The sequence below is a fragment of the Falco peregrinus genome, chromosome 7, assembly GCF_023634155.1.
Source record: "Falco peregrinus isolate bFalPer1 chromosome 7, bFalPer1.pri, whole genome shotgun sequence".
NCBI lineage: Eukaryota > Metazoa > Chordata > Aves > Falconiformes > Falconidae > Falco > Falco peregrinus.
In genome coordinates this window covers 9,934,637-9,956,563 of record NC_073727.1, presented here as the reverse complement: position 1 = coordinate 9,956,563, position 21,927 = coordinate 9,934,637, and the positions used below count along the sequence as shown (strand labels likewise).

Sequence of the window (21,927 nt, the reverse complement as noted above, 5' to 3'; positions counted from 1 at the left end):
ACAAGAGTGTGTGATTGTGTTTACTGTGTGAGGAAAGAAGCAGAAAGCTGAGGTGAGCATGGATATGGTGTTTTTTCCAATCGTAATCATCACAACATGGAAGAAAACAGAGTTCACAGCTGGCCTTTTTGCAAAATGTGTTTCACCTGTCATTGTATCAAGTACCTTGACACCCAGCACACAAACTCATTGAGCAGAGGGCACTGTCCTAGACAGGTTCTCCCATGCTGTTTACAACAGCAACAAAAGCTACAACAAAACTCAGGAAGGAGTGATAAATAATTATGCATTTTTTTCAGCCTAGATCTGGTCAAAATACCTTGAAGGCAGATACCTTTAAAGCTGCTTTAAAAAAGGAAAATGCCTGTATGGCAACAGACTTCACAGCTAAAATTAACAGCTCTCAATAAAGACGGATGATACAGTGAGAAGTGTTGGAGGCTGGCAGTACTACAGAAGTGGAAAAAACCTTTTTGTCCAGCTGCCTAGTGGTTATGGACCATGTCCAGATTTCCCAGGATTGTTTGTGTTTGTATAAAAAAGCAGCCTTATATAAATGCACAAGTACCTGGCTAAAGATCCTGTTCAGGCTGGGTCTGTGGCAGCTGGCCACCCTTACTTGTTAGGCAAAGCTATAGCTGGTAAAAAGGGAGAAATAGCCAAAGGTGGAGGTTGGCAGCAATGTAGGTATATGAGCAGGGCATCATAAATTGAAAAACCCTGTCAAGCAACTACAAAATGTCCGTGAACATCCATAGGGGTTTTTTTGGAGGGAAACAATAGTAAGATATGAGCTGATGGGCAGACAGGTTCATATATAGAATCACAGAATCATAGAATCATTTAGCTAGGAAAATCCTTTCCTGAGATCATCAGGTCCAACCATTAACCCCAAGACTGACAAGCCCATGTCCCTCAGCACTGCATCTATGCATTTTTTAAACACCTCCAGGGATGGCGACGGCACCACCTCCCTGGGCAGCCTGTCCCAACGCTTCACCACCCTTCCCGTGAAGAAATTTTCCCGATACCCAACCTAAACCTCCCCCGGCGCAACGTGAGGCCGTTTCCTCTCGTCCTGTCGCTCGTTATCCGGGAGAAGAGACCGACCCCCGCTGCCTACGGCCCCTGTCAGGTGGCTGCGGAGAGCGATCAGGTCCCCCCTGAGCCCCCTCCTCTCCAGGCCAACCCCCCAGGTCCCTCAGCCGCCCCTCACAAGGCTGGTGCCCCAGCCCCTGCCCCAGCCCCCTGCCCGGCTCTGGACACGCTCCAGCCCCTCCACGTCCCCCTGCAGTGAGGGGCCCAAAGCTGAACACAGGGGTCCAGGGGCGGCCTCACCGGTGCCCAGCGCAGGGGGACGGGCACTGCCCTGGTCCTGCTGGCCACGCTGTGTCTGCTACAAGCCAGGATGCTGCTGGCCGCCTTGGCCACCTGGGCACACTGCTGGCTCCTGTTCAGATGTCCATCAACCAGCACCCCCAGGCCCTTTCCCACCAGGCAGCTTCCCAGCCGCTCTGCCCCAGCCTGTAGCGCTGCCCGGGGTTGCTGTGACCCAAGTGCAGGACCCAGCAGTGAGCCTTGTGGAACCTCATACAACTGGCCTTGGCCCATCGGTCCAGCCTGTCCCTTTGCAAAGCCTTGCTGAGTTCAAGCAGGTCATCACTCCCCCCCCCCCCAGCTTGGTGTCATCTACACACTTACTAAAGGAGCACTTAGTCCCCTTGTCCCGATCATTGAGAAGGATATCAAACAGGACAGGCCCCAACACTGAGCCCTGGGGAACACCAGTTGTGACCAGCCATCAGCTGGATGTAACGCCATTCACTACCACTCCTTGGGCTCGGACGTCCAGCCAGCTTTCAACCCAGCATAGCATACACCTGTCCAAGCCAAGCAACCAGTTTCTCCAGGAGAATGCTGTGGGAGACAGTGTCAAAGGCTTTACTAAGGTCTAGGTGGACAACAACCACAGCCTTTCCCTCATGCACTAGGTGGGTCATCTTGTTGTAGAAGGAGATCAGGTTCATCAAGCAGGACCTTCCTTTCCTAAACGCATGCTGGCTGCACCTGATCCCCTGGTTGTTCTGTTTGTGCCATGTGATGGCACTCAGGATGATATGATGATATGCTCTGTAGCCATCCCTGGCACCGAGGTCAGGCTGATAGGCCTGGAGCTCCACGGATCCTCCTTCCTGCCCTTCTTGTAGATGTGCTTGCACACCCATGTACGACCATTTCTGTGTTTTCCAGTGCTAAAACACTTTTGCAGGTGGTAGCTTCTGCCAGGGAGTCCGATCCAAAATAGGGAAGACAAACAAGATCTGGTTTTGTTACTTTGTTCGCCTGCTTTCCGTGACAGTCAGTGAAGGTGACTTCAGCCTAACTGTGAAAAAGAAACAACCCCGCTGTTGGTCTGTTTGTCAGTCCTTGGGTTTAGGGCTAAATCTCAGCAAGTTTAAAGGAAAGAGCCTCATTTATTTTATGGTCTTTGCCATGTCATTTGGGTCTCTTGTTCTTCAGCAAGCCTACACTAACCAAATCCACTGTGGCCGCCTGATCTGTTCCCTGTCCCTCCTTTCTCTGACTGAGTGCTTCCCCACATGGAGCTGGTGTCAGTTGCTTCTGGTTTGTTAATTTATAAATTGTGTTCCTTCTCTTTGGAGCCGGGGGGGGCTGTTTACTTATTTACTGAAGCTATGACTTCACAAGCACTTAAGAGACTGATGCAACATTTCCTTCATGTCTTTGAAAACCTTCCACTGCCTCAGTGAAACATTCAAACTCCCACAGGGGAAACTGGCCTCTGGCAGCCTTACATGAAGGATGGTATCCCCCGTCTCTTTCAGCAGGCGCAAATGTTAAATCCCATGGATCTCAAGTCATCGTGAATGTCCCTTCAGTGACAGGGTGGTGTTAACCTTCATGTAGTACTTTGCTAACACGGGGCACCCTTGGATGGGATGAGCCCAGGTCCATTCGCTACAGGAGGACTCAATTTCTTTATGTTATCTGGCATTTGCCTTTCCATTGCAGCTAAAAAATGTTTTGCTTTGCCAAAATACTGGGTCTTTTTAACTTAATTCTCTTCACTGTTTCTATTGTAGAGGCCAGCCAGGCCAACTGAAAATTGTATGCTACTTCTTCTGCACTGAAACTACAGCTTTCTTCACTAGTCCAGCTTATTATGCTTTCAGCTGGAGTACGTATAGATTACCAAGTACAGAAGGATAATTTTTCAGCTATGAAAAGCTCTCTTACTAAATAGCACACTAGAAAATAGTGAGAATTGCACCTCTGCTTTCAGTGCCTCCTAACAGTACCTAGAATAAAAATTAAGCTACAGCTCTGTAATGCTGTCTGATATTTTTACTATCTAAAAAATGGTGCTGCTGTTAGACCATCTCACCATGATATCCTGAACATCAGGTCATAGGAACATGGAGTAATTCTGGTTACTGGGGACCTGGGGAGAGAGGTTTCTAGTCCAACCTGCTCAGTGCAGAGCCACATCATATCTACTTTTTTATTTTGTTAATGGTTAGTGATATGCAGACACTGAATGAGGCATAACTATTACTATTTACATTTATGTGTACTTCATTGCATCTTTTAATGTGCCATCTCTAGATATCCCAAAATTACATGTACTAGAATGTGTTGCCATGAATGGTACCTGTTCTGCTGCTGTTCACCCTTTTTTGCCAGAGACACCTTAAATATTTGTCTGTCCTCAGACAGTAACATGTTGATTCAGACCCCAAGGATTTTATTTATTATTTTTTTAAAAATTGTATTAACACACTATCAAGTATTTCTGATTAATTTGCTTTTCATAGTAAAACAAATTTTCACATAGAATTTTCAGTATTTCATTAAGTTCTCTATATTAAATGTGATAAGTCCAGTCAGCACTTGACCTTAGCTGGCACAGCTCCATGGAGTCCCATCACAGCATGCTGATTTCTATCAGAGAAGGGTCTGGCTCAGTGAATATTAGAAATATCAAGTTAATAACTATTTAGATGTGTTCCGTCTTTCCTTCTTTCAGAGGGCAATTCAGGTGCTGACCAGATTGACATTCACCCTAATCCCCTCCAGTGTTTTTTAAAAAGTGTCTTTTGATTCTGGAGAACTGAAGTAGAAAAACCTAAATGTTGCGAAAGAGTATCCCAGAGGAGGATACAGTGACCTACAGCCAAATGATCAGCTGCCTTCCATTAACGTACCTGCAGACCTACGCTTGCTCATGAAATTTTTAGCAATTAAGACCAACCCTCTGAAAGTCTTATAGCATTTAACAAAGAGGTCTATCGATTTAATAGATTTTTCAAACAACTTAACCATGCTGATTCCTATGATGCCATTACTTTCTGCCTGATCAAGTTCCACATGGCTTTTTTAATCGAGTTGGACTCTTGATCATGTCAAAGGGGAACTGTAGGGGGATGTGATAAAGGTCAGCTAAATCATGTACGGATGGGAGAAGGTGAAGAAAGAGCTAGGTGGCATCAGACCAAATGAGTGAGGTGTTTTAAACAAGGGAGGTGGTTTCTATCAGCGTGCAACTGAGCTGTCAGGTGTCTGAAAAGCAAGAGCCTGAAAAGAGTGGTTAGCGTGTGCTGGGGAATCAGAGACGGTGGGCCAGATGTGGCCTGTTGTGGGAGCAGATTGCATGCGTTCTGATGAAACCTAACACTCACATGAATGATAGTTCTTGTAGCCTTCTATGAGCTACGCTAAAGCAGTAAGTCCTATACAATTTCAATGGACAGCATGCTTGCTGTAGTGTGCTCAGGCATTGAGTCCTGCGGCTAGCAGGGAATATTCCAGCACTTGGTTGGGCTCTGCAGCCATCCAAGTTACAGGGGTCCAAACAAATCACTTGGGAGTATCTAGGGAAGATCATACCAGCAACAGTTATTTCATGTGTTAACAGATTTGTTCCTTAACAAGAATGCATGTACGAACAAAATTTACCAAACTGTAAAAAGATACTTTCTTGAGATCTTGTCAAAAGTAAGCAGAGAATTGGCTTTATTTTTAAGTAGACAGGAGTTACAAGAAGGACATCCCTCTTGAAAATCATACCAGTTATATGTATAGTTAATTGTGGACCTTACTTTTGGCTGGCAAGTTGCAAAATGTTGTCTGCTGCTTTAGATTTATTGAACTTTGTTTTGTTTTAAGGATTAAAAAAAGCCAAACAACAGCTGGCTTCCCAGATATGTTTGCTGCAAGGAACGAGAGACAAGTGGTTCCGAGAAACTAGAGACAAGTGTGTTTCCTCCATAGCAATTGTGCTAAAAACAAACTGTTCTCTTTGTCAGTGTGGCTTCAGACACTTTCCACTATTATGCTGCTGGTATCTGGAGTCTCATTACCCAAAAAGCCTTTGTCTAGCGCAGAACAGTAAATAACCACAGATTTTAGGCACATGTTAGAAACATCTCATTAGGGAAATTTGAGAGAGATGACAAATAATGTCTTGGTATCGATCTAATCTCATGATCCAAATGTGCAGTGGCAAAGCACCCTTCCTCAAGTAACACGGCTACTGAAAGCTACAGATGGATTTGCCTTCAGCGGGAAACTTGGTGTTTGCATGGCTTTGGGCTAACAGCCATGGCCACGTGGCTCCTCTGCATGAAGCGTGCTGATGGCACCTACTAGATGTTGTGCAGCTGACAGGAAAAAGATGCAGTAGTTCATTAGTTTTGTCATTCTGTTTAATTCAGACGTTTTCAAAAGGAATGGCACTGAAAGCTTTGTAGTACTGAAGGTGCATAATAATTGCACCAAAATTGCCCATCTGCAGCTAAAGTGAGATAATTGCCTAGGCGTATTCACATTTGCAGAAGAGATTTTGAATAATAAATGTTTATAAAGCCCTTCTGTCATCATGTTATCCAGCCCTCACCCCGTAAGCCAAACTCTCAATTCATTTACACTCTTTTCAAACCAAAAATATCTCATGTCCATGCAGCTCTGGGGTTGGTGAAGATGAGAATCTGGACTAGTGTAAGTCACCTGAAATTGGCCAGCTCTCCAGCAACATTTGTGAGTCAAATTGAAAGAGAGTAAATAGCAAACCCTGCTGATTCCTTGCTAGTGTTATCTTCTGTATCTTTAATAATTAATTTGGCTAAATTACTGGAGTTTAGGGGTGACAGTACTGATTTCCAGTGATGCTGAACGGTGCGTCTTCCTGAGGGGCAAGGCTTGGCATACAGGGTCAGATCCACAAAAAGACCCCGTCCTCCAAACAGGCATAAACATCTACATGTGGTTTCCAGAAGATGCTTCTTCTTCAGGAGCCTCTCTTCTTCTCGGAGTTAAGGCCGGAGTGAATCCATCCTCACACAGACAGACACACCAAGGATATTGTGGGGCTGGCAGCAGCAGGTGAGATGCAAGCCTATCTTAATTAGCTTGTCATGGCTGATCTAACTTGCTCCTGCAGATAATCTAATTGGCATGGACTCGGCTCACCCAAGGCTTTGAACACAGTCCCTCCATCCTTGACAAAATGCAGACAGCTGAGATACATGTCCTGGCTCAAGTGCATGCTTACCTGGTCAGTCCTTCCTCCGCAGGGCTTGTAACAATTCCCGTGTTCTGGTGCACTCCTTTTCCTGGCAATTAAAGACGCAAACAGCACTGACCAGACAAGATTTGATGATGCAGTTTTGTTATGTTATGCTTCTCCAAGAATGAATTAATTTATTTTTCCATTAGACTGGATACAAACCATGGTGATGTCCCCATCATCATCAGTATGCCTGACTGATTGCTAATAGCTGCCTTACAGTCCTTGCAATACATCTTAGACCTCTCCCATGCTCTGGTGCAGCGACTAAAGCTGCTGGTTCTAGCCCAGCACTACTAAATGAACAAGAAGGCATGATTTACAACAGGATGGAAAATGACTACAGCTAGGTGAGAGTATCACCTGCTTTCTACCACTGTGTGCCACCGATCTTTCTGCATGAATGGAGAAGCTGCCGTTTCTGCTGCGGGGTCCCTTCAGCAAAAGGGTCACCTGCCTCCCCCGATGGTCAGCTCACTCTGCAGCTCTTCAGCTTGTCAGTCCTTGGTGCTCTAGTGAGACTTCAGCAGGCTGTACCTCTTGGGTAGCCCCAGTGTGGGTATGGCAAAGATGACTTAGCTCTCCAGCACTGCAAAAGTAGCCAGCAATCCTACGGGAGAACTGAGCTGGCGTCCCCAGCCAGCTAGAGCCCTGCACACCTTGGAGGTGTTTTGCACACATGCATCAGTGAGGTTCACTGCCTTCACTGCTCTGCCAGAGGAGCAGCGCGCTCACTGCTGCTAGGGATCCAGAGGAAAGCAGGGCAGCAAAACAGGCATCGTCTTTGCCAGGTTTCTGAACAAATAGTTTCACCCGAGAGGCTGAAACCACATTGCTGCTCTTGTCACTCTTCCTGGGAAACAATCTGAAAAGGAATTCAGATGCAACACTAAAATTAGTAACAATATGAACTACTGTTCACTACATTTTTTTCTCTCTCTCAAGGACTTAAGCTTATTGAGTAACCTCTCTCTCTCCCAGTTTCATCATGGAGCATTAAGTTTTGCGAAGGGGCTGAGCCCAGCCACTGAAGATCTTTATTCTAGCTGTGTAGGTGCAGTATTGACAGAGCCAAATTTAACACAGTTTACCCAATGCCCAGTAAAACAAGCCAGATTTTGCGTTGTGTACAGCGGGGCAGGGGGTGTGGGCGCGTGGGGGGTGGACAGGGATATGGCAGGGCACTGTGACTCTGCATGGCTGTTACTGAGACTTGGTGAGGTGTCATGATATTTCAGGTAGTATTTCTGAGGTCTGCTGCTGGCTTCTCTGCTCTTACTGAAGATAGTGGTGAAACTGTAATGGCTCAATTGGAAGGAGTGGTGAACCAGCAGTGAAAGCTGTTGGAAATGTCTCCTTATGGTCATGTACATATGTGTGCATGTGTATGTATGTGTGTATATATGCACCATTTAAATACACATGCTGAGCCCCTTTACCCTGTTACAGCAGGGATACATCCCAGAGGAGTAACAGGCTGGTTTACTTCTGACAGTCTTCATACAGTGCGCTGCAGATCAGGAGCTCTCCTGTAAAATACAAACTGTTGAAAGGAAAACGAAGCCACAGATTTTGTGCTTCCTAGCTCTAGGGTAAATGTGGGGTTGTGCCTTTGACTGGGGTGGGAAAATCCCTTCGCACAGCATGTTATCTTTCCCTGTGGATCTCAGTGGGAAAGCAGTCTCCAGGATCAGGCCCCAGCTTGTCTGCTGAGGGAGCCGACACCTGCCTTCTCACAGCAGGAAGGCTGCTTATTCTCAAGTATCTGTCTGCAAGCCCTGCCGGGTGCTGCTACAAAAATCCTTTCCCCCACGGATGAACAGAGCTGGAGCCCTGCGAGGGAGGACGAGGCACCCCCAGCCACCTGCCCACAGGCAAGGTGTTACCTGCAGCACAGAGTGCCCCGGCTGGCTTGTCACCAGCCCCCTGCCACCACCCCGGGCAGAGCCCTGCATGTGCAGGGGCATCAGGCTGCGGGATGAGCTCTCCCCTCCATTTACACCCCTTCGCATCCCACTGATGTCCAGTAGAAAACGAATGCCCTGGACAGCCCTCCTCATTCTCAATACACCTAATTTTTTTTTTTAATCCTTAGCGTTTGGTACATGCTCCTTCCTCCACAGCCAGGCACAGGTATTGCCCCCACTTCCAAAAGGCGAAACACCCCCTCAGCAAGGTTTTACAACTCTCTCCTGGGCTGGAATCCCACCATGGCTGATGCTCTGTGCAAGAGATGCCGTGCTTAACCTTTCTACTTCTGTTTTAAAATCCAGATTTGATCACTCATAATTTCTTTTGAAATCAGTGGGTGGTGACAGTCTTCAGCCCACTGGAAAAGTCAGTGCATTAGGTACCTGAATATGAATTTATGTTTTTAATTTGACATGATCCTCTTAGGATTTCAGTGTAAAGGTGAAGAAATCCAGTAATTCCTCACAGCTTCCTCATTTGTGCTGTCTATGGATTATTTGTCAAATTCTTTTTATATTACCTTCATGAGAAATGTAATGAATCTCATCAACAGCAAATCATTTGTCTCTGTTGGTGTACTTTCTAGGATGATTTATGTATGCATTGAATGTGATTGCGAGCCGTTTCCTAACACATGTAAACCTCAATTTTCAAAGACCTCAGGGGATGTTCTAAATTTTAATAACAGCCTCTCATGAAACACAATTACCCCATTCTGGCAGTGAACATGAGTAAACATGCATATGGGGAATCAGTAAAATAATAATTTATTTGTTATTTCACAAATTATACTCTGTAATTAGGGAAAACTCTCTTTTAAGAATGCATTGACCATGTACCCTAAGCTTGGTATGTTCATTCTTTTTACATGTGCTATTGATCCTGAAGAGAAAAGGTTAAATATATTTATATTGAATGAGCATAGCAATAAAATTCACATCAAAACCAAAGAGCAAGAATAATTAGGTAGATTTTTCCCCACTACGTATCTTCAAGGTGTTATTCCATGTTTTCCTGTAGGACAACTGATATTTTTTGCTCCCTTCTCCCATATAATCTTGAAGCTGCCTGCTTAGCCTCTCTCACATGCTGGGAATATTTTGGTTTGTGGCTCAGCCCACCTACCAACTATTTCAGCTACTTAGATGCAGTGAGCAAATTAACACATCCATCATCTTACACATTCTTCATATGATATGAGCAATAATGAGACCTAGTCTTAATCTTCTTCCTCTTACTATTTCTCCGGGCTCGGCACTGGCTTAACTCAAGCCTATGCGTATTTTCCTTGCTGAACTATTCATTCATGTGTTTTTGTTCTCTATTGTCTTCGAATTCCCTTCCTCTCCTAGCATGCATGCTAGATTAAATCTTCATTATCTGAGCCTGTCTCCTTTGCCTAGCTCACACAGCCATGTAAGTATCATTATTGCTTAATATTTGTGTGAAATCAGCATCCAGCAAATCCTGATACGCACCAGCAGCTCGTGCTAGGTGCTTTTCCACCAGGGAAACAAACACAGCGCCTGTGCCACAGAGCCTGCAGTCGAGGTTGAGGCACATACCTGCTAAAATCTGCTATTTTTCATTTAACTGTTGATCGCTGACTTCTGCAGCTGCTGTTTGGCAGCCTGTGAAAGAGGGCTGTGGTCCCACAGTACCTGCCAGGGGAAAGCTGGACACAAGGATGAGAACGTCGGGGGGATGCTTTTCTCACCCCTTCATGGTCCTCACCATGAACCTAAGTAACACAGCATGTGATGCAGTAGCACAACCTGGCAGATGAACAGGATGGGAAACAATTACCGATGTCCTTACAGGTGAGGATAAACCCAGCATTTTCCAAAGGCCTTATTCCTCTTTTGCCTGAGATCTGCTTTCTGCCAACGTAACGCCTCATTCTCTCCCTGTTCATGTCAGAATGTGATGGAAGATGTCCAGGTCCTATTAATGACAGTGATGTAGGAAGCCCTATGTGAGAAGCAGGCAAATGACAAGTCTCACTGTGAAGCTCCCCCAGAAAGCTTGCAGCACTGAGCCCAGCACGGCTGGGCTGGCTTAACCAAAAGACATTTATGGAATCCAAAGTTGCAAAAAATCTTAGCATCTTAGAAAGATGTAAACCAGCTTTTCCAGATAACAGATAATGCTACCAAGTTATCTGGTTACATTAATCTATGTCTGAACTTAAACTGAGGTAGGTGCTTACGGAATATGTAGGCTGTGATACATCCCCAGCAGTAATTCTGTTAAATTCTGCAACACCCCCTGCAATGTATGTGTAAGGATTCACAGGCACACTGAAACAGGCCAACTAACTATGCTCCTCTCCTCTGCTTTTAACTACTCTCAGAACAGCACTGTGCCTCCTCCTCACACGCTTTCTGGTATAAACCCAACCATTTTCATTTCCCAGGCAATCCATTGTACGTGGCTGCAATTGCACTGACCATAACTGCAACCAAAGGGTATCCGATCCAAATTATGTAGCACATTTTGATATTGACCTCTGGAGCCACAGATCTGGAAGAGGGCCAGAAAAGCCATTTTACAATTGTAGTCTAAGTCATGGGTTTATAAATCCGTTATTAAAAAAAAAAAAAAAAAAGACAGGGCAGAAACGCCCACAAGGCAGGCATTAATCACGGCTAGATAAGGTCCACTTCTCTCCTAGGTGGCAAGCCTCAAGGTTCAGCAGGAGCTGACTCCCTGCTGCAAGGAGACCCTGTGCTTTTTGCCCCAACAGTGCTTTTACCCTGTAATGGCAGCGAGCAGATATTTTCACTGCTGTCCGTGCAGCTGCTCTGGAAGCAGAGTGCGATCCTGGAAGTGAGAATCACAAGGTCATTTTCCAAAATGAAGGAAGGAATAAGCATGTCACAGGAGTAGAAGGTGGAAGACAAATGAACCTGGTAATTTCTTATCTGGCAAACACTTGGCTCTCCTCACTGCAGCTTGGCTTTCAGAACCAGCAAACAGGAGGGAGGCTCATTGCACACAGCCCTTACCGTCTTGCTCAGAAAATCACAGTCCCACACTCCCTGTAACTCCCTCTACCCATTAAATCCAGGAAGATGCCATAAACTGCAGCTGCATGTCACAGAGCTATTTCATTTTAGCCAGAAGTGAGTGCTGTAAAAATGGATGTGCTGCACGCTTTGCTGATATAGATTAAAAGGAGTTTGATTCCCATAGTAAAAAATAGTCAAAGAACAGAAATTACTTTTTTGACTTTACATCAGGTTATAGCACATAAGGGTCTTTCCTGATATTCTTACATTTTTAGAAACCCTCTATCGTAAAAGGATATTCATCTGTGCTACAGTCAGTCGCATGGTATCTGAGCATCTGTATGTAAGAAAACTCTTTTAACAGGCTCTATTCCAGGCACTTTATTAAAGCCGTTACCAGAGGCACATCCAAATGTAATAAACACAGAAGCAGATAATGGTCAGGACATTTCTAGCATGAAATGCACGATCTGTTCTGATTAAGGAAAATCCAGGTTAAAAGCTGTCATTTTCATTTGGCAGTTTGGAATGTCAGTCACATTTCTGAGACAAATCCAGATACCATGTTGCTGAGTCACCTCAAGTTTACTGTGAGCAATCAGTCTCTGCCACTTAAAGGGCTCTTCTCACAAGTCTTCCAGGTGCTATTGCTAGACAGCACATCTCCACCCTGGATAATCCTGACTCTTCCTCTGTCTGCTATGCTGATTCCCTCCAGAGATGTAGTTTTAGTGAATCCCAACCACCCTGTGGAGCAGCGCGGTCATGGCACTCAGCATGGATGGCACCTTGTCAGGGGAAGGAGCCCCAGACTTGGCAGACCAAGCACAGGCAGCGCGCTCCCCAGGGCTGGCAAAATCCAAGCTGAGCTGAGCAGATGATCAGGAGCTTATCACAGTGGTTCATATCATTCTTTCAAGGACAATAGAGCTGTATTTTGGCTCTGCACTTACACCTAAGTGGTTCAGAGCGCTTTAATTAATGAAATGGTAATTAATCCTCAGTGCTCCTGAACTGCAGGGAGCTACACTGTCTTTACAGGCTGAGTGAGGGTACATGGCTAATGCATCCAAGGTGGATGAAGCAGGAGAGCAGTAAGAGAAAGACGAGAAAGTGGCAGGTTGTCCCAGGAGATGGATTTCTTCACGTGTGCCGTGTCCCCAGTGCTTCCACTGCAGGCAGCTGCCGGAGACAGGACAGGGCTTGGCTGGACCCAGGCTGGTAATTTCTGTGTGGTCCAGGTCCATCCCTTCACAGGCATCTCTGAGTGAATACCTCACGGACGCAGACGGGGCAGAGGGGGAGGTTTACGCTGTATTACTATTTCAATAATTTGGATGTTGAAAACACAAGTACAACATTTGGACCAGCAGATGGGTTTTCCAATTCATTAACTCAGGAGTCCTTCATCTTGTTCCAAAAAGTTCCTGTGTTATTACTGTTGCAGATGAGGGCTCCTTTCTGGTTTCCAGTCTTTCACAAAGTAAATCAATACCTTCAGCGATGGCTAGGTTGAAATCCTAATTTGTGGATTCACAGCCAAGATCAGGACAGCGCATTAGGTGCCAGCGAGGCACCAGCTCGCTCCTCATCAGGGCAGTTTTCAAAGCACCCCTCTGAACAGAACTGTTTTCTTTGCACTGAGGATCACACAAAGCAGAGCCAAAAGAAACTGTTTAGTAGGCAATAAAAATACAAAAGAAAAAGAACAAGTACATAAAAAATGTCACTGGGAAGGAGAGCAGTGTGTACTGTTAACAGCCTGATCCAAACCACACTGACATTCCCTCCACACATGCACGGAAATGACAAGACCCTACTGCTTTGTATTTTTCTGCTTCCGTGGCACCAGACTCTGGTCAGAGATTTTTGATGCTTCACCATGTCTTACCATGTTAAGAGTAAAACCTTCAAAATGTGAAAAATTCCATAGAAATAATTTAACATTTTTAAAACATACAGATCAGCCCTCTGAAGCACGGCATCTGTGGAAAAACAGCCATGTATCCCATCCAAAAACATTAATAATAATGGGTAGCGTCCCGTTCAGAGGGGTGATCACGGCTTCCAGCAGTTTTAGTCACAAGCACCATTTTGCTCCACCATCTCAACTTTGAATCTGTTTTTTTTTAATTTAGCAAATCTGAAACCTTCTTAAGTTCTGCTTCCTTCAAATTGCTGACTATCCCTCATTATTGCTCTCATTTCTAGTCTCTCCAGGGACTTCAAATAGATCTCATTTTCTTATAATCTCTAAGCAGTATAATCACCTCAGTGCCGTAATCTCTCTGTTTACTTGTAGAATTAATCAATTTCTATCTGATCTCTCTCCCCTTATGTTTCTTCTCTGTTCTTTTTAATATCACGCTTGCTTTACTTCATTCTGAATGAAGCAATCGAGGCCTAATAACCCCATTAGGTATTTATGTTCTTATTTTGCCTCTAATGAGGATGTTGGCTGAAATGTCCAGAGTAGGACATTGTCAGCAGCTGGAAGAAAACTCAACGCCAAATGTCGCTGCTTTAACAGCCAACAGTCAGGGCACAAGGGTGACCCACAAATGTGCCACTCCACACTTCCAGTAGAAGCCAGAGAGGTGAATAAAACTACACCATTCTGGAATTCAGATGAGCATAAGAATTCATAGCCTTGGCAGCTGACACTGGTTTTAAAGACCTGATCCATCCGGTACAACAAAATGCATAACGGGGTCACTGTTGCTCTTTGAATCTGGGGCATTTGTTCCCTATTTCTCCTGCTTCTGGACCCCAAGTTCAGCAGGCAAGGCTTTGCTGGAGTTTGTCATTCCTGCCACAGCTGGAGGGCATCTGCATTTGTTGCTGCCCGACGGATGCTTCGTGGCTCTCCTCTGTCAGTGGCCACATCCCTGAGAAGATGCCCGTGAGCACGTGGCTGCTAACAGCAGATCTCTGGTGATACCTTTTCACACCCTGTGCATGCCCAGCCCATAAGCAGCCCTTTCTCCCACACAAACGACACTGCTCTCAAGGAGAGAGCAGGCTGTAGCTCCTTTGGAAATGGAGGCTGCTAGCTAGCTTCAGCAAAGGAGAAGAGGCAAGGGTTACTGAATTCCAGAATTCCAAAATGTCAAGGACTCTCCACTGGGAATGTCTTTGGGAAGTCACAAGGAGCTGATGGAAGGAGCTGATGGAAGGAGCTGGAAATTTTGTGACCTGCAAGAGCAAAGACAAGGCATATTCCTAGAGCTGCTCTGTGATAACTCAGCTTCCCCTCTGGAGGAAGGACCCAGCATGAAACTCAGTAGTCCTCCTCGCTTCTTTGGAGGGTATAAAGGAGGAAAGCTCATGGCCTGCAGAATGATGGAGCGTGAAACTGAGATTCAGCATCTGAACCATGTAAGAGTGAGTGGCCCATCAATCCAGAGGCATAAAAAGAGCTTGAAAGAAGAAATGTGAGGATGTAGACCCCTCAGAGTGCAAATGAAAGACAATGTGGCTTGCGTCCATCTTCTGGAACTGCCTCAGATGCTCAGAAAGAAAATTAAGTCGATGCTTTGTACTCTATGTCTTAAGAAAAGTCTTCAGAGAAGTTTTTGCTTTTCCATAGGATCCTCATGTAATACTGCCCATAGTTTTACAGACTCCTTTGTAACTCTGAATAGTAGTGAGGAGAAAATTCCTTAGAGATAAGGCTCCTGAACTGGCACATGCATGACCAGGTTTATGGTTTCTTTTAATATTTCCCTCTGTGGGTCTTATTTATGGAGATAACTGTAAACTATATTGTAAGGCTATGGAAGGGAAACTCCCCTACTTGAAGACATTGTTCTTTCTTGGCTATGAAGCTGGGGTCAGCAGTGCCTTTTGTGCGGTCACACTGAGGAGTTGTTACGGGTCATTAATTTTTTTTTCATTATGCCAGGAGGCATTTTGAAATTTTAAAAGGAATCTTGTTCCAAATGGATGAAAGGCAAAATCCAAGAGCATCCACAGGTGGGAAATGAAAATAAAACCACTTTTCAACTACAATATGTTCTTGCCTATTTTTTTTTTAATATGTTCTGCTGATTTTGATAATTTCCATTATTTTTCACTATATATTTAGGTAATATTAATTTTGAATTAAAAAGTCAGATTGCACTTAAAATATTCAAATGGAACGATTTCAAAACCTCTTTCAGTATTTGTTATAAGTTTTTTTAACCACTACCCTTCTTCAGAAGCTTCTGTTTCAGTGAATGAGCATTTTGTTTCAATGCAGATCAGGTAAAGATTAAAATTTACAGCTTCTCAGCCAACATTTTTAGAACATGTCCTCAAAGATCCAAACCACATGAGTTCCCACAGCTCTTCACTGGAAATGTTATCTACCTAACTCTTCATGAGCACAGTCTCTTGGAGTTTCAGCTGCTATGGCTCCATTTCTGTGCTATCTAATCCTTCTTTAAAAACACAGTGGGTGTTAGTATTTTTGACTTTGCCTGTTTACTGTTCAAACAAGAAAGTGCTTATATGGGGAGCCAAAAATTACATATTTCTCTTAGACAACAGGTAATTGATTTCCAAGCCCTTCTCAGTTACTGTATGTCACTTGAGAGACCTAAATGATCCAGCAACACAGAAGCCAATCAATGTGTGTTACATATCACTCTGGTTTTACCATTTATATTGAAATCTTGCACAAAATTAACACAGCTGACAAAAGCAACATATTGTAGAACATGTTTTCTGAAGGGCTAGCCTATTGGGAGAAAGGTCAAAACAAGGAACGCTGTTTGGAAATATGAATCTCCGAAGTGCTGTACATCATATTTTATAACACCACCCTTTTGGTACCAAACTTATCAGCTGTACTCCTCCACTTCATGCAGTGTAAGACTGCCAAGTTTCTCAGTCTCTCACAGGCTGCTTTTCAAAGCTCTCTGAAGGGTGCTGTTAAATCATGCTCAGAGATGAGGGTAGATGCCATCACAGTTTCTTGAGACATCCTCACTCCACTCCCATGGTGGCTTTGGACCCGCTTCCCTCCCTGCTGCGCTGCTGCGTGCAGGATCGGGATGGTGTTGCTGAAGGACAGAGTGAGGGAGTACAGGGCAGAGAGCGCTCGGGTTTTGTGTTAAATCAACATCAGCAGCACAATTAAAAAGGCAAACAAACTTCAAACAGAAGAGAGTCACCTGTTCGTGATACAAGGTACTCTAAAAATGACCACAAATACAAGTATTTAGGAAAGATTATTTCCTTTCTATATCCTGGTTTATTTAATGCATCTAGGGGTAATTTGTGCATCGTAAATGTCAGCTTCTCTGTTATATCAGCAAGCTCTCAGCTTTCTTTTTTGTATAACTTACTTTCTTTTCATGGACTAGCTGCCAAGTTAATGGTGTCTTTTTTGATACCTCCTGACTCACATGTCTTCCTGTTCCCAGTTATCCTGGTATCCTGTCATGGTGCTGAACAATTCACTCTTAGGCTATGGAGTTGGTTTCTTTCCCTCATTTTCTGTATTACAGCGTGATGCTGCTGTGGACTGAGGATCTACAGAGCCAATAGTTCATGCCCACAGGCTAAGGCTGGCATCGCCAGCAAGCAGGGCCATGGGCTGGCAGGGCTTTTCCCAGGTGGAACAGTATCTCCACGCAGAGTCTTTCTGACAACCCACAGGCCTAAAGGTCCAAAGTAAATGTGCGTGTGAGAGTGTGTATATATGTGTATTCTAGATACATGTTCCAACATACATGTGTGTACATACGTATATGTGCATTTCAGTAATAGCTGCCTCAGGGTGTTTGCGTAGCCAGTCTTATCACTGAGACATTTCTCTCCTCCTTGTATTGCCTCTCGTCTTGTTCCTTCCCTCTCCCAAGACACAACAGCACTGTTCGCCCTCCTGCCAGCACTGTGCTTCTAAGTCAGCAGAGCCAAATAACCCATTTCCAGAAGCCAAGACAGCAGCTATCAGAAAAGCATTTTATTCTAGTATGCTTTCTTCGTCTGCCTATACCAACCACTACAGAAGTCCAATTCACAGGAGTCCAGCTGGCCAGCTTGTCCTAAAAGTTTCATTTAACTATTCAAAAAAGTAGTAAGCAGCTCAGGTCACAGCTGAGGAGTACCAGCTGGATATAAATCACAAAGCTGAAGATATCCATAAGGGATTGCAGCACAGTTTCAGACTCTGCAGGTCTTCCACACCCAGAACGTCCACTGACGTCAATGGAAATTTTGGATGATGACGGAGAGCAGTGATGATGTTGACTCCGGCAGTGAAAGCTTTGAGAGCCTAATGTTTACGTTTTCTCTGCCTTAGTTTGTATACGCTGTCCCTCAGTGAACGGCGATTGCCGCGTTGCTTGCCTGCATTTACCTCAATGCAGCCCTGGGAAATAACAGCAAGGCTGTGCCCCCCCCCCCGGCACGCTGCCGAGCCCGGGGGGCGGCCTGGCTGGGTCACTTGGCCAGGCTCACGCTGGGAATTTGTGATACAGCATCACCATGGGCCTCAAGTTCAGCCTCCCAGCGCCCTTTCCAGCGCTTTCCCTGAAAGACTTTTCATCTTTTCAGTAACCGAAGTCTTGTAACATTGCTCGAGGTGCCTCTCCAGGCTGCTTAAGTAACATTAAAAACAAAGTGGGTTTGTGGCTTGTTTGGGGGGTGGTTTTCCCAAAAAATTTCGACTAACAACATTAGCAAGCACATTCCTATGACAGCCTGGGCCATGCAGGACACAAGTTATGTGTGACTTTGGTGCCGGTGCATCTCCTGGGCCACCCTGGCTGCAGCCACGGCTCCTGGGCACAGCACCTGGCTGCACTGAGCGAGGAAAGGGGCTGCCGGCGGGGGTGCCCCTCCCAGAAGCTGGGGTGCAGCAGCCCCCCAGCCAGACCCAGGGGCTGGGGAAGCCGGGGCGGTGGTGCCCAGGGGAAAGCTGTGCCTGCAGAGGCGAGAGGCTTTCCCTGCAGGCTGCCAGAGCCCTGCGGGGCTTTTTAATTGCAGCTGCACATAATAAAAGTGAAGAGCAAGAGCCTCCCAGTGAGCAATCCTTCTGGAGACCCAGCGGCCCTAGACCACTGCTGCCTGACTGGGGCAGCAGAAGACCCTCAGGAAGGTCTGAATTCATTAGCACTCAGTTGCTCGGAGGAATCGGTGCCCTGTTTTTGAGAAGGGCAGCCATTAGGTGCATGGTACGAGCAGGAGGGCTCTGCTGGGGTCAGGGTTTGAGAGCTGCCGCTCAGCAGCCAGTCTGCTGGGCTGGAAATACTTGCAAGCGGCAGCAACACCCCAGCTGTGTCAGCGTGCTCCTCGACTTGGCCCTTCCCTGCCCTCATCGCTCCTCCATGAACCCAGGAGGAGGAAGAAGAGGTGGTGCAGTGCAGTCTATAACCAGCAATGGTCATCCTCAAAAAGGACAGCCAGCCACGATCGCAACGCCAATTATATTTAAAGAATCAACGTGGTATTCAGTTTGGGCAGGAAGGCAGTTTTAAAAGCAAAGTTACAGAACCCTGTCAGGAATTCCGTTTCATTGGACTTTTTTGAACTCGTGAGCAAATACTGTCTGACAACTTGCTGCTGGTCCTTTTGTTCGTTTGCTCCATAACTCCATAAGGATCGTCATGACCTTCAATCCAGCTCCCTAAGTACTCTGCACACCCTGCCTGCACGTGCCGTTACATGGCACTGTCAGAGCCGATGGTCCTTTCTCTTTGCTCCATTTGGGCATGATGTCAGCTCCCGACGGAACCTCCCTCCCTCACACCCCGCCGTACAAATGGACCAGTTCCATCTAGCTCGTCCTCCAGCCCTGCCCCAAACACAGCAGGAGCCGTCCCTCTGCACGCACCGTGGGCATGCCACTAGTCCCCTGGCACCTGTGAAGCTTTCATTCCCCTCGCTGCCCCTTCCAGCTTCAGCCACTGCTGCGGCAGAGGGGAATTGTCCTGTCTGAGCACCTCCTGGCCACTGCACTGGTGGGCTCTGACTAAGATTTAAAGCCAGTCTGGCGTGCTATACCAGACCAAGTCGAGGGTTGCATCTCCCCGTGGGCTCAGCAGCCAGCTGCTCCATGAAGTACTCTTTGAGTGTAACTAAAAAACTCATCTCTGTGTCTGAGAGTGATATCTGCCTGGTCTGTGGGTGTTTGGAGCTTGCATATAGCAACAGTATTACATTTTATTTGTGTAATGCTGGTTATCTTGAAGAGTATAACACAATTCAGGCTCTGGGTGCCTCTAGGGTATAAAGGCAGAAAATGTTGGATAATGCACCATGTGATAACTTCAGCTGTCTGATCACTGTGTGCACATTGTCACTTGAAAAGCTGCTTCTTGCCAGAAATACTTGCTGCATTTTCCAAGATGGCATGTCCCCTCTGGCCAGCTGGAAGACCCGCAAATGCCAGCCTGCCTCATGCAGCAAGCTGAAGGCATGACTTCAGCGGGACAGCCTGCTTGCTGTGCTAACACACCCCGGAGTGAGCTCAGCTTGCGCTGGTGCTCAGGGACAGATGCAACGCTGCGGGAAATCTGTCGCAATGTCTGCTCACACTGTACAGCCGGTGCTGTTCCTCTGAAGTACCAGCAGCATGGCAATGCTGCTTCTCGGCTTTACCTTCTCATTTACGCTTTCCCGCATCTCCTGTCGGAGGTGGCTGGTGGTCCTGCTCCCACAACAAACCTCTCCAGTATGTTTGGGTGCAAAAATTAAATGGAATATTCACCCTAATGCAATCTGCTTCCTGCAGCCTTTGCTGCAGTCACGTATGCAAAATCTGTGGAGTGTATCCTAGGACTACTACTCTTCCCGGGAGATGGACGGAGGCAAACCAAACGGTTTAATGCCCTGCGCACAGCAAATCGTGGGATGGAGGACCATCCCACAGGGGAAGCTGCAGACTTTTCCCTGTGCTTCTGCAGCCCAAGACTCCCACCCTTGCGTTTTGCTAAGGCAGTTTACAGTATGTGAATCTTCCCTGGGGTTTGGTTTTTTTCTTTTAAACTTTTTTTTTTTTTTTTAATGTTAGTTTAAACAGTCTCTTATTAAGGCTTCTGAGTGTGTGCTAAGACTCGTCTTGGAAATGTGTATTCAGGTGGTTTGTAAGATTTGTATTATTTGCTTCTTTTGGAGCCATTCTGGTGTATTATGTAAATCCATAGCTAAGCATTTCCTGGGACCATTTATCGTGCAACTGCCAAGTTTGGCACACATACAGTGCTGAGCAAAACCAATTGCTTCTGTCTCTCTAGTTCAAAGAAGAAAGATCGGTCTGGAGATTTTTTGTTTCATTTAAGAGAAGACAGTTTTCTTATTTCATTGCTTATCAGAATGCAATTTCTGCAAATGAGCTGGAAACTCCCAGAATAGATAAAAGTTTAAAGACAGAACATCTGCCCCAAATCCTGTGCAGAAACGATGGTCAACATCAGATGCAGACACTTACAAGTGGCAGCTGGACACTGGATTGACTTCTGTGGTCATTTCTTGCATTTAATAACATGCTTACTGAAAAATATGCATGGGATGATGACAATTAGCCTATTTTAGATAGCTTTTAGGCTATTTCAGATAACATCCATTTCTGAGAAACTGCTTAATCCCTTTAACAGTTATTTTTCAGTTCGTGTAATCAGGTAGATTTGGTGACAAAACCCAGATCTACCTGTTGCTTTAATCTTCAGTTCAGGCCTTTTTCTGTGTACTGACTGCATGAATTCACACCCAGAGCTGAGGAAAGCCGGTGTGGGGTACCTGACACCTGGAACTTCTCCATCCTTTCTTAGTTCTAAGGTTTGGCGTTCCCTGGCCAGGTCCTTGCTTCTCTCCCGGCTGCAAGCTCGGGAGGGGGCTGTGGGTTGCAGTTTGCTCCTATTCCCTGCTGAAGAAAGGAGGTCTGCAAGGGGCTCTCGGGGGGCACAGGTGGTGGGAAGGGGGTGTGATTTTCAGGCTCGCCCCCACCACAAGCCTCCAATATCCCTCCCCAGGGTTGCTGCTGCCCACACCTAGAAGGTCAGGAAAGGTGCAGAGCTCCTTGCAGGCACCGTCAGCTACAGCTCACAGGTCTCACCAGGGGTGGGATGAGCTGTTGGGGGTCATGGCAGGACCTGCCACTCCACAGTGCCTCTGAAGGAAGCCCCGAAGGCCCCCGTTACTTCAAGCTGGGAGCGGGCAGCACTGCCCCATCTTCCACCTCTCTCCTCCATGGTCTGATGTCCCTGGGTCCTGTGTTAGCTCAGACAGCAGAGCCCTGAGACACGTCACCATCACTTGAGTTTAAATGGAGCTGGAAATAAATGTTTTGAATTATGCATTGTGGTGGAGCATCACGTTGTGCCACTGAACTGTGCTAGAGGAAGGGAATGTAAAAGCCATTTCCACTTG

At 45.9% G+C, this 21,927-nt stretch overlaps 1 protein-coding gene across 1 annotated transcript in view; it reads left to right on the top strand.

Annotated features, from left to right (window-relative positions):
- SLC35F3 (solute carrier family 35 member F3) overlaps nucleotides 1–21,927 on the top strand; it is a 70,976-nt gene that overhangs the window by 25,489 nt on the left and 23,560 nt on the right. The window lies entirely within an intron of this gene.